The sequence below is a fragment of the Cryptomeria japonica genome, chromosome 7, assembly GCF_030272615.1.
Source record: "Cryptomeria japonica chromosome 7, Sugi_1.0, whole genome shotgun sequence".
NCBI lineage: Eukaryota > Viridiplantae > Streptophyta > Pinopsida > Cupressales > Cupressaceae > Cryptomeria > Cryptomeria japonica.
Genome location: NC_081411.1, coordinates 490,214,676 through 490,227,671, shown reverse-complemented (window position 1 = coordinate 490,227,671; position 12,996 = coordinate 490,214,676). Strand labels below are relative to the sequence as shown.

Below are 12,996 nucleotides of genomic sequence, written 5' to 3'. Positions count from 1 at the left end.
AAAAATAATCAAATTAATTAAATATTAAACCTTAGGATAAGGAAACAATATTTAATTATATCACTTATGACTCCAATACTGATTATTGCCAAAACCAGGATGAAGCTGAGCCAGGAAGACCACTGAACTGCTGCAGGATCGGGACCCTGTCCACTGCCAAAAATAGAAATATGCCATACTGCCACTTACTAAAAATAGTAAGTCATGAACTACTGCTCTGAAAAGCATGATCTTCGCACCCAGTGACAGAGCATGGAGAGCTCAGTAGGACAGTATCATCAAAACGGCCAACCCCTGACTTACTTAAAATAGTAAGTTCTCGCCTCATCAATGCATGACCCTCATTCTTCATTCCACCTAGCCTACGGGTCTCAGTAATAGGCTAATGGACCAGTGGAAAGACATCAACGAGGAGGGGACATTACAGTCCGCCCTCCGCAAAATTGCTTGTCCTCTGTAAGGCTAGATGCAGTAAAATCTCCTCATTTTCCCACGTAGCATCCTCTGCTGGCAAATTTTTCCATTTGATCAAGTATTCCTTGATCACCCTTCTCCTCAAAGAACGTTCCCTGAAATCAAGGATAACTTCAGGAACCAAAACTAGCTCTCCCTCCTCATCAAGCGGGGGTAACTCAACTAAGGCAACAACGTCGTGTCCCAAAGCCTTCTTGAGGCGTGACACATGAAATACATTATAAATCCTGCTGCTTGCTGGTAATTCGAGCTCATATGCCACTTCTCCAATTCTCTTGCTGACTCTGAAAGGCCCATAGAATCGTGGCTTCAATTTCTCAACCCTTCTCTTCTTGAGAGTAGATTGTCTGTAGGGCTGGAGCCTCAAGTAAACCATGTCGCCCACCTCAAAGGTGTGCTCAATTCGCTGCTGATCAGCATACAACTTCTGCTGATTCTGTGCATGTTGGAGATTGTCCCTCAGAATTCTCAGAATATCCTGACTTTGTTGCATCATATCCTTCGCCTGAGGGGTTCTGCTATCACCAAATACTAAGTCTGCGAAGCTAGGAGCTTCATAACCGTATAGAGCCATGAATGGTGACATCCGGATGGACATGTGGTAGGAGGAATTGTAGCAATACTCTCCCAGGTGAAGTCATCTCACCCATGCATTCTGCTGCTCTGAGACATAGTTTCTAAGATATCCTTCCAACGACTTATTCACTATCTCGGTCTGTCCATCAGTCTATGGGTGATAACTTGTGCTTGGAGTGAGCACAGTACCCAAAGAAACGGGAATCGCCATGAATCGCCTAAACTCGGCGAGTCCGAGTTCGAGTCATGCTCGCCGAGTCTCTAGGACTCAGACTCGGACTCGTCCGAGTCTAGCGAGCACTCGCCGAGTTGGCGAGTTTGGCTCAAACTCGCCAAACTCGGCTACTGCCTGGGTTAAATGACAAATAAAAACATTTTAAAAAGTTTTTTTTTAAAATGAATGGTCTCATTTTTGTTCACTACAACCTCCGCCTAAGAATGAGAAAAATTAGGGTTACAACATGTCAACCAATAGAAAAATAACACCTGACGCCTTTATTAAATAATAAGTTTTTTTGGCCTGCAGATTTTACTTAAGGGGCGATGCCCCTTGGTCAAAGTTTTTTTGACCCCGCAAGGGGCGATGCCCCTTGACCCCACCTTGGGGGCACTGCCCCCAAACCCCCGTCGAAAAATATGGGGGGAAACTACGTCGATAGAAGTAGGGAAAATTTAACCTCCGAGTCTAACACTGATTGGATTGACCAGGTAGATATAAAGGCTGAGACTGTAGCCATGGCAGAGGAGGAGCGGAGAGCAGGAGCACAGACAGGAAATGTAGAGGCAAATAGTGACACGGATGTTCCTGATGTTGGTGAGCATGGCATGGCGTCACGGGGAGCGGCTATGGCTGTCAAAGCATCTAGGACCTACCTTAGACACCTTCGCAGGGGGCCGGGGCCGGAGGGTGCTGTCGTGCAGGCTCCTCTGAGCCATAGGCTTGTAGTTGTATTTACCTTAGGTATTTGTATGAAACATTTGATGATGATCATATGATGACATGGATTTTTTATTCCATGAGTTTTGTAATATTGTATACATTTGACAATATTTATATATCTATGTTTGTTATTTCCTTCAGCTACAATTTGCGTTTATGCTTATGTGATTGATGTATACTTGTGTATGTAATCAAATGAGCCGAGTTTGATGATGTTATTGTGTCTTTAAGGTGTATTTAATAAAGGGCGCTTGAAACAAGTTTTAAATCTTTAAAAATCTCTAAATTTCTTGAGTTTTTCACTTTCCTGAGTCCAGTCGAGTCTGACTCCGAGTCCCGAGTCCGAGTCTGATTCGGCCTTGCCGAGTCCGAGTCCCGTTTCTTTGACAGTACCACATAATCTGAAGATCTCCCGCCAAAAGGCACTTAGGAACTTCTTGTCCCTATCACTCACAATGTTCTTTGGTAACCCATGCAATCTGAACACATCCCGAAAGAACACTTCGGCAACCTGAGCTGCTGTAAAAGAGCTGGTGATGGCGAAAAAATGAGCAAACTTAGTTAGCATGTCTACCACCACATAAATACTATCCTTCCCTTGAGCTCGTGGCAACCCAGTGATGAAGTCCATGGAAATACTTTCCCATTGTTTACCGGGAATAGGCAAGGGTTGTAACAAACCAGCTAGCAGAGTGTGCTCATCTTTCTTTCTTTGACACGTACGACACTCCTTAATGTACTTCAAAACATCATTTTTAAGTCCCTTCCAAGAAAATCTCTCTCGGATTTGCCTATATGTTTTGAAGTAACCTTGGTGACCAGCGAGGGGGATGTCATGGAAAGTCTTCAAAATCTTCTCTTTTAGCTTAGATTCAGCCACTATGAAGACCCTTCCTTTGTACAGTATCAACCCCTCAACCAATTTGTACCTTTCATCATGAAAAGTACCTTCTATAATGCTGGTTGCAAACTGATTTTTGGCATAATCAGCAAGCAACAACTCCCTCCAATCAGCACTAAGCTCGCATAGTGAGCTTAAATGGGGCCTTTTGGATAAGGCATCAACTACAACATTGTTTTTTCCCTTAACATACTCAATATCGAAATCGTAAGCCTGCAGCTTACTCACCCACTTTTGTTGTCTTTCATTCAAATCCTTCTGATGCATGAAATGTTTAAGACTATTATGATCAGTCTTAACAATGAACTTACTTCCCACCAGATACTGCCTGAACTTCGCAAGGGCATGCATTATGGCAAGCATTTCCTTGTCATAAATCGAATAGAGCCTTTCAGGTCCTCTCAACTTCCTTCTCTCGAAAAATATAGGATGCTTATCCTGCATGAGGACTACACCAACACCTTCTCCAGATGCATCACACTGCAGCTCAAAAGGTTTGGTGAAATCAGGCAAAGCCAAAACAGGGCAGGAACTCATGATCCCCTTAAACCGTTCAAACACTGTCTGTGCCTTTCCGAACCATTCAAAAGCTCCTTTCTTCGTAGGATCTGTGAGGGGGGCAGCCAACTGAGAATATCCCTTCACAAACCTCCGATAAAAACCACACAGACCCAAAAATCCCTTCAAATGTGTTATGTTTTCGGGAGGAGGCCAATCAATGATGGCTCTAATCTTTTCAGGGTCTACCTTCACACCACCTGCACTGATAATGTGACCAAGGTAGAGCAACTCTTCCATTCCAAACTCACATTTCGACTCCTTGGCAAACAAGGATTCGGATTCTAGTATGCTTAGCACCTCATCCAAGTGCTGTAAATGCTCCTTCCAAGATTTGTTGAATATGAGTATGTCATCAAAGAATATCAAAACAAACTTCCTTAGCTGTTCTTGGAAGATTCTGTTCATACATGACTGAAATGTAGCGGGTGCATTAGTCAAGCCAAAGGGCATGACTAGGAACTCAAAATGCCCAAAGTGGCATCTGAAAGCGATCTTCTCCACATCTGAAGCTCTCATTCTAATCTGATGATACCCCGACCTGAGGTCAATCTTAGAGAAGAACACTGCACCATGTAGCTCGTCAATGAGCTCATCAATTCTCGGGATAGGATACCGATTTTTGATAGTTTTTTGATTCAGGGCTCTGTAATCCACGCACATGCGCATGGTCCCATCCTTCTTTCTCACCAAAACAACAGCCGAAGCAAAGGGGCTTTTGCTAGGCCGTATGTAACCCATGTCGAGCAATTCCTGGATTGCTTTCTCAATCTCATCCTTCTGCTTCTTAGGATACCAGTAAGGAGTAGTCATAACTGGCTTAGCTCCTTCTTCAAGCTCAATGATGTGCTCGGCACCTCTTTCAAGGGGTCTGCCAGGAGGTGGGTTTTCAAACACCTTACTTCTCTTGGTTATCAAGGCATGAATGTCTTTAGGACAATTCCGATTTTCTTTTTGTGGTTCTGAGGGCATGACCATGATCTTACTTCTATCTGTGATCATTGCTTGAATGTCTGTGGAATAGCTGCCCTTGTCTACCAATAGATTTGAAGGCATTATCAAACATTATGCTGCCCACTCCACCTGATTATGGCGGATCAGCCTTTCCATCCTTTTCAAAGATACAATTTTAAGTCCACCATGCGACATTCCTCTCAATACTACCTTCTTCCCCTCAAATATTAATTTCAGCTCCATGGTTTGCAAGTTTAGTGTGATCTCACCAAGAGATCTCAACCATTGAATCTCGAGGACTGCATCATCAGTCCTACCAATGCTAACCACAAAGAAATCATCTCTGATTTCATGATTTCCCAACTTCAGAGACATGTTGGAAATCATCCGGTTGCAGGATATAGTCGAGCCATCTGTTACCATGACTTTGAAGCCCTCAACTTCCTCTGTCACTAGTCCCCTCTTAGCAACAATCCTTTCATCAATGAAGTTGTGTGTCGCTCCTGTGTCAATGAGAGCAATGACACAATGCTCTCCAATCACACCCCGAACTCTAAAGGACTCATTTTTGTGAATGCTCGAGAATTGAGCAACCACTCCTCTATCTTCTGACCCAAATTTAGGCGCTTTAAGAGCCTCTTTATACTCGCTGTCCTCAACTTCAGTTTGTTGTTCTGAAATTTCAGAATCTGATCCATCTGCAGAATAGCACTTCATCTGATGCAAATTGCCCTTTCCATGACACTTATGTCCTGGGGCCCAAGGTTCTTTGCAAGAATAACAAAGATTCTTCCTCCGAAGCTCTTGACGGAGCTCATCATCCATTTGCGGAGGGAACCTCTTGGTCTGATTTGTGAATTTCTTCTTATCCTTTCTGAAAGGAAAAGGCTTGGACTGAATTTTATTCCTTGGGGCAGCCAACTCCATGCTTCAAGATTTCTTAATAGCTTCTGCCAAGGTGGGCGGATCAAATGCTTTAACCCAACCTTTCAAAGGTTCCTCAAATCCTTCAGTGAAAAAGACAACTAACCGCTTCTCAGAGATACTACTTACCATAACTGACAGATTTTGGAATTCAGTTACATAAGTGTCCAACGAACCTTGTTGCTTGAGTTGTGCAAGTTCTCTAAATTTCACCTCTGGATTCTTGGTGTCAAATCTCTCAATCAGCTTGTTGGTGAAATCATCATAGGTGGTGATCAAGTTATGACCAAGGGTGACCAACCCATGGTACCACCATTCGTGGGCCACTCCATCCAAGTGCAAGATAGCAAACTTGATGGCATCTTCTTCCGGCATAGGCCTCAAGGACAAGTAATTGTCCAACTTTTGCACCCATGCTCTAGCTGTACTCTTAGCGCTTCCATCAAAGTGTGCTAAGGTCACTCTTCCAAGAGCTTGCTGATAATCTCTTGGGGCAGAAAACTTATAGTCATTCCTCCTTCCTCTCTTCATTTTCTGATTCATAAACTGATCCAGAGTTAGGATATCTTGGATCTCACCAGGGAGAGAAGCATACTCCATGTAGTTGTTTCTTATTTCATCAGCTGTATGTATATCTGTTTCAGCTTGTTGTACTTCTCTTGGCAGAAATACAAGTTGTAAAGGTCTTGGGGCTGAACCTCCATTGTTGCTCCCGTTGATACTCCCATTTCCATTGCCTACCGGAGCATTAGAAGTGTTGGCTTCCGGTCCATTATTGGGTTTGTTAGGGGTTCCAACAACGTTCTGGTTAAGTTTGGCCAGCAGTAGAGACATCATGTCCATCATGGCATTGAATTGTCTCTCAGCCTTCTTATTAGGTGCCTCATTTTGTTTTGTAGTCTTGTCTGCCATTGAATCCACTGAGCCTGAAGAATCTAAGTCCTTCCCTCTATTCCTCAGTACTTCTGAAAATGTGTCCTCTTCGGGCACTATCGGAATCTAAAACTGTTGTCTCTCCTGTTTTCGGTTGTAGTATCTGACATCTCTGTCACTCATGGAGAATTCTGAACCCACTGAAACTCACAGGCTGGCAGGAAAACCAGCTCTGATACCATTGTAATATCCCAATTATTTTTTTATTTTTTTTTGGCCAATAATAATCATCCACAAACAGATAACCCGTTAAGGTTAGAAAGCATAAACTGAAAACTTGCTGAAAAAAGAAACCCTTCCAATTTCTGATCACCAAGTGCCCAATATGGGAAGGTGAGAGCAGTGATGAAAAACTCTGCGAGTATATGGAAAACCCGCGAGTACTCGCGAGCCCTAGTTGGCCGCGAGTCACTCGCGGATATACTCGCAGACGGGTTTTATTAAAAATCGCGGCGAGTTTATCCTGCAAAAATCGCTGATAATCGCCAAAATGCAGGCAAAAAAACGGTGTGAAAATTAATACAAAAGTGTTAAAGTCGAAAAAAACCTAAAAGGGGTCAATTTTATTTCATTTCAAGCCGCGACGAGAGGAAAAAAACACGACGCGATTGCAGGCACGACGCATGAAAAAAACACGCGACTAGGGCAAGATTGCAGACGAAAATCCAAGGGACGAGGGCTATATTGCAGGCATGATTGCAAGTTATATATCGATTTCATATACATATTAATATACTGGCCCACTGGGTAATACGTTTCGGTTTGAAGGATTATATATGACATTTTTTTTGTAATACGTTTTAAGGATTATATATGACATTGTTTTTGTCATATATAATACGTATATAATACCCACAGTAACATACGCATATAATACCCTATTAATAAATGTCCTATATATGTTACTGTGGGTATTATAATACGTATACAAATAAAATATATAAAATGTCCTATATTAGAACGTATTAATAAATGTCGTACTCCTAATAAATGTCCTATATATGTTACTGTGGGTATTATATACATATTAAAAGTTAAAACGTATTAATAAATATCCTAATACATGTGAATTAGAGTATATAAATAAAATATATAAATGTCCTATTAATAAAATATATAAATGTCCTATATATGTTTTAATACGTATATTGTCATATACAATACTCTAATTCACATGTTGCACTTGTTTTTTGGTTTATGCTATGTATTTAACTCAAACTTTGATTTATATATCATGGAAGTCAATATATGTTATACAAATTTGGTGTAAATGTGTGTTTTTGAATAATATTTTTAAAAAATTGTATTTTCAAAATGTTCGATAAAGTTGCCGAGTATTGCCGAGTTTTTCCCCGAGTTTTGGCGAGTCCCGAGTTTTTTAAAAAATTTGGGCTTGCCGAGTCATTGCCGAGTCATTGCCGAGTCCGAGTTTTTCAACCTTGGGTGAGAGCATACAGTGAATTGGGGATCGTTAGATCTCAAATCTGCTGAAAAATGAAGTCGAATACAATGCTGGGTGGCAAGCCATCCCCTTCCGCTTCTCTAGCGAGAATGCAAGAAACTTGGCAGTGAACCAGCCAAGAGAAACATACAAAGACACAAATCACTCGACCGCGATATTTCAGCGGGAGGACTGAAATTACAAACAAACTCAACTCAACCGATTATGCAGCGGGAGGACCATTACAATCAATCATCACTCGACCGGTTATGCAGTGGGAGGACCATTACAATCAATCATTACTCGACCGGTTATGCAACGGGAGGACTGAATTACAATTCAATTGAAATAGGCGGCAAGCCAACCTCTTCCACTTTTCAGCAGGATGAGAGTTACAAGCCAGAATCGGTTAGTAGTACTACTAATTAACCTTACAATAATCAAGATAGTGAGAGAAGAAGAGTAATGGTGAACATCCAAATAATAAGCATAAAATTTTTGCTAACATCAAAATCTGCAGGCTGGAAATGCAAAACCAGCAGCCTATGGATTCACTAAAATGCTCATAACTCTCTCATTACTCACCCAATTCACCCAAAATCAGTTCTAAACTAATGCTACACTAGCCACAATGAAAAAAAACCCAAAGGAAGCTATCAAAACACCCATATTTATTTTGCACGCTTCCCAATGCACTCACTAAACCCAACACCTAACTTGGGAAGTTCGATTTCCAATATAAAAATCCACACTCAAAATAAGATGCTAAAAACTTACAAGATGCATCACCAGTGGTAGGAAGGATGGATGAGCCGGTACCCAGAATGATGGAACCGCCTGGCCAAGAGGTATGAGTAAAATACACTTTCAACAGTTCCGCGACCAGCAACCAGAAAACACTCCAATCTCACACAAAACACTCCACAATCTGCAACTCACTCACCAACAGCACTGGAAATACATGGACACAGCTAGGTACTATCTTGCAAGTACGAAACTGAGACTTAGCTAGGAAGCCACACTTCGAAGCTCAGATTTTCAATAGCCAATTCGGCAGCATAACGATGCAAATTCATATGATAACCAAAATGGGAGCCCAAGGCTCTTATTTATAACTTCTAACTTCCCAAAACCAAATGCAAATGCTTACAAAGTCGCCCAAATTCAACTTCTTCATTTGCATTTCCTTTACCACGTGGACCCAAGGATGGCACCCAAACCATAAGTCAAAGAATTACGCCAAAAAGCACAAGACCACGATTTTGACTTAGCAAACATTTGTGGTGAATAAAATAATATCTCCCACATCAAATTGGCGTCCCTTTCTAGACATAAAATTCGCCTAGCACTTAGGAGATAATATGCGCAATTTCCATAGTCATTAATCAATAGTAAAAATAATCAAATTAATTAAATATTAACCTTAGAATAAGGAAATAATATTTAATTATATCACTTATGACTCCAATACTGATTATTGCCAAAACCAGGGTGAAGCTGAGCCAGGAAGACCACTGAACTGCTGCAAGATCGGGACCCTGTCCACTGCCAAAAATAGAAATATGCCATACTGCCACTTACTAAAAATAGTAAGTCATGAACTACTGCTCCGAAAAGCATGATCTTCGCACCCAGTGACAGAGCATGGAGAGCTCAGTAGGACAGTATCACCAAAACGGCCAACCCTTGACTTACTAAAAATAGTAAGTTCTCGCCTCATCAATGCTTGACCCTCATTCTTCATTCCACCTAGCCTACGGGTCTCAGGAATAGGCTAATGGACCACTGGAAAGACATCAACGAGGAGGGGACATTACAGAAAGACATAGGGAAGACAAGATTGTGTGCAACAAGGAGTGGCAAAAGCTAGAGATATTTGAATGTTCATTTGCAACCACCACAACTCACTCTTTTCAAGACTTTTTTGAAGGAATTCCTCAAGCTTGTGAAGAATAGGTATGCTAGTTATTTCATTTTGTTAGAGAAGATGCTTAAACTACAGAAGCCTATGTAGTTGAAGATAGTTAATTTCAAGTGAACTAAATGACCTATTGCAAACAATGTTTTAAAAAAAAGTAACAAACAAGAGATCCTTGATGATGACTGGTGATCCATTGTGATGCAATTGAGACTAGGGAACCTTATTAGGCGACCCAATCACGTAGCCAAAATAACAATATCCTCAAAAACAATAAAAGCACAATTAAGACAAATGACATTCATGGAATTTAAATTGAAATTGTACAGACATAGTTATTTACAAAACAAAATCTGCTTCAACTTCAATCCTTCCATCATTTTTTTCTCCAGCAACACTCTTTACTCCACTCTCTATGTATGGCGGCTTCTCGTATTCATACTCTCTCTCTCTCTCTCTCTGTGCATATTAATTTTCCTCTTTTATACTTCCTCTAGCAAGAAATTGAACCATTTGCCATCCATTGAAGAACTAAACAATCACAAGTATGTTAATCTCCTGCTACATGTCAATATTTATAAGGTCCTCCAAAACACTTGAACAGGTAGTCAAGACTTTATCGAGGCTTTTACACTCAGTGAGAACTCTGTCACTTCATTAACAAGTCATTCCAACCCATTGTCATTCTAGCAAGTATTAGGAACGTGTTCCTCTGTCAGTGGTTCCTATTCCATTAGGAATTGCGTTGTCCATGGTTCCCTCTCCTTTAGGAACCATCTAAATTATTTCCATCTTTCTTCCCTTTGTTGTCAGAGGTTCCAGTTCCTTTGAGAACTTCTAAAGATTTCTTCTATCAGAGCTTTCAATGAGAATGGGAACCTGTCAAGGCTCTTGCTAGGAGCTAGAACCCAAGTTCCTACTCCATTGGGAACCAATTGAAATTTGTCGAGGGTTCCCACTCTAATAAGAATTTAAGAACCACTTCATTTTATCAAATGTCCTTTCACAATTGGAACTACTTGAAAACATTAGGAACTATTTGAAAACATTAGAAACTCTGCAGAAAGAAGCTAAGCATCAAAGACTCATCTACAATCTCAAAAGGAACAAGAACGATCAGGGATTCCAGTAGTAACAAGACCTACCAACAGTTCTTGGGGTTCTTGAAACTAGTTGTTCCTCCAACTTATTCCTAATATAGACCAAACCTTCAATTTGTCATAAATTAGCCGATTTTCCCCCAATTTTCACCAAACTGAATGTGGAGATACTCATTTGAGCCTTCTACAAGATGAATTTCTTACATGGCTGAATTGATCTTAAAAATTCCTCTAGAAGAAGACTAGCAAAAACCCACCGAAACACAACCATAACTGAACCAAAACTGAACTAGAACTGAAAGTAAACCATGAAATATTTTTAGTTGATGCAAGATCATCTATGGAACCAAATGTTCCTGCATCACCTAAGGTCTTATCATTTGTCTAGCATATTTCCAGTGCCCTAGCACATAAGGATGTCAAATTGCAGTCACCAACTCACAAGGAAAGGTTACAAGGAACCTCAAAAATTAATTCACAGCAGATAACAGGTTTGTGCACTCCCAGATTTGATCGCAGGGATTGCAAAATCAGGAACTTCGTGACTATTCGAGGCTGGTCACAGACCTGCCAATATTTGAGATTTAAGATAAGAAATATACCAAGGTACTGCCCTTGACAGAAGCCAAATCTGACTGCTACCATCAGCCACCCATAATTTCAGGGGTAAATCCATTCATCACAGCACCCTCCACAAGTGATCAACATCTGATCTGCACTTTAATACACACTGAGATTCATATTTAACAGATGTAATTCTGAGATTGTATGTTTCATGCACCTAGGGTTTGTAGATCGACCATTCATTGTGATGTAATGCAATTCAGATCTAATCAAGGAGGTTGTTTGAGAATTTGAGGTTTTTCAATTTCCAGCCACTCCATTTTTCGCTTTGTTCCCAAATATTTGAAAAATACAAAAAACTAATATATTTCGAGAAATTCAAGATTGGGACATTATATAATAGGCTTGTTTGCATCAATAAGAGTGATTCCTTAATAAGTAATATCTCATAGTAGCTGAAATGTATCCAGCCAGCTATTATAGCATTACTTTGATAAATAATAAATATTCTCCTGACTATAATCAAAAGGATTGGTAGCATTTATAGCCCTTTATCACTTGTTCACCATGTGTTCTCACCTTGCCCTCTCGGGATCCTAGTTATCACAAAATGACAAGTTCTTGACTCAAACATAGATAGGAATCTCAAAAAAATTGTAGGGTTCCTTGAAATACTGAAAAGGGACATTTCACCATCTTCTCTCCACCGCTTGCCACTCTTTTCTCTCTCTTCTTTCTGCCTCCCACCACCCATCTCCTTCACCTTCTTCTTTCCCATAGTGCTACCCTTCCCTCTCTCTCCTAAGAAAAGGAAATAATATCTTGTAAAGTGAGCAATGGAAACATGACAGATATCAACATAATCCAGAAAGGCATGCTCATAGATTTACCATGTAATATTCACTCCTTTAAACAACACATGTTGGGTCATTCCTGCCATATAAGTAACTGTATTACTAAAAATCAGCATCATAAAAATCGGCTGATATCATAGAGTGAATAACTAGACTGAAATAGGTTAGATAGGATAGCAGTGTGAATTACAAATATTGTGTTTTTCTTCGAGTAAAAGTCTTCCACTTTCCTCAGCTAGTAGAGATGGTATTGTATATGCCTACGGACATCAACTCCTCAGTTCAGAAATACTGGGTTGTGGATACAACAACTCTTCTGTCAGGAAACAGCTAGTCATTCTTCCATAAGGTCAATAATTATGTGTTCTTAGTTACATTTTGGACTGAATTGAGAATATACTTCTTGTAATTTATCTTGTGGAGACAAAACATTTATTTTTCGAAAGAATTTTAGCTATAAATTAATCTATTAACAAACAATGACCATTTAATAGCTTTATTTTGGCTAATGCTACTATCTATTTATAATAGTAGAGATGGTATTGTATATGCCTACGGACATCAAATCCTCAGTTCAGAAATACTGAGTTGTGGATACAACAACTCTTCTGTCAGGAAACAGCTAGTCATTCTTCCATAAGGTCAATAATTATGTGTTCTTAGTTACATTTTGGACTGAATTGAGAATATACTTCTTGTAATTTATCTTGTGGAGACAAAACATTTATTTTTCGAAAGAATTTTAGCTATAAATTAATCTATTAACAAACAATGACCATTTAATAGCTTTATTTTGGCTAATGCTACTATCTATTTATAATCACTGTTTTCAACAATTTTTATCATTACAACAAGGTAT

General features: G+C 40.0%; 1 protein-coding gene across 6 annotated transcripts in view; it reads right to left on the bottom strand.

The window, feature by feature from the left end:
* The window catches only part of LOC131065758 (isochorismate synthase, chloroplastic), a 314,318-nt gene that overhangs the window by 205,735 nt on the left and 95,587 nt on the right, over positions 1-12,996 (bottom strand). The gene's annotated exons all lie outside the window — the stretch shown is intronic.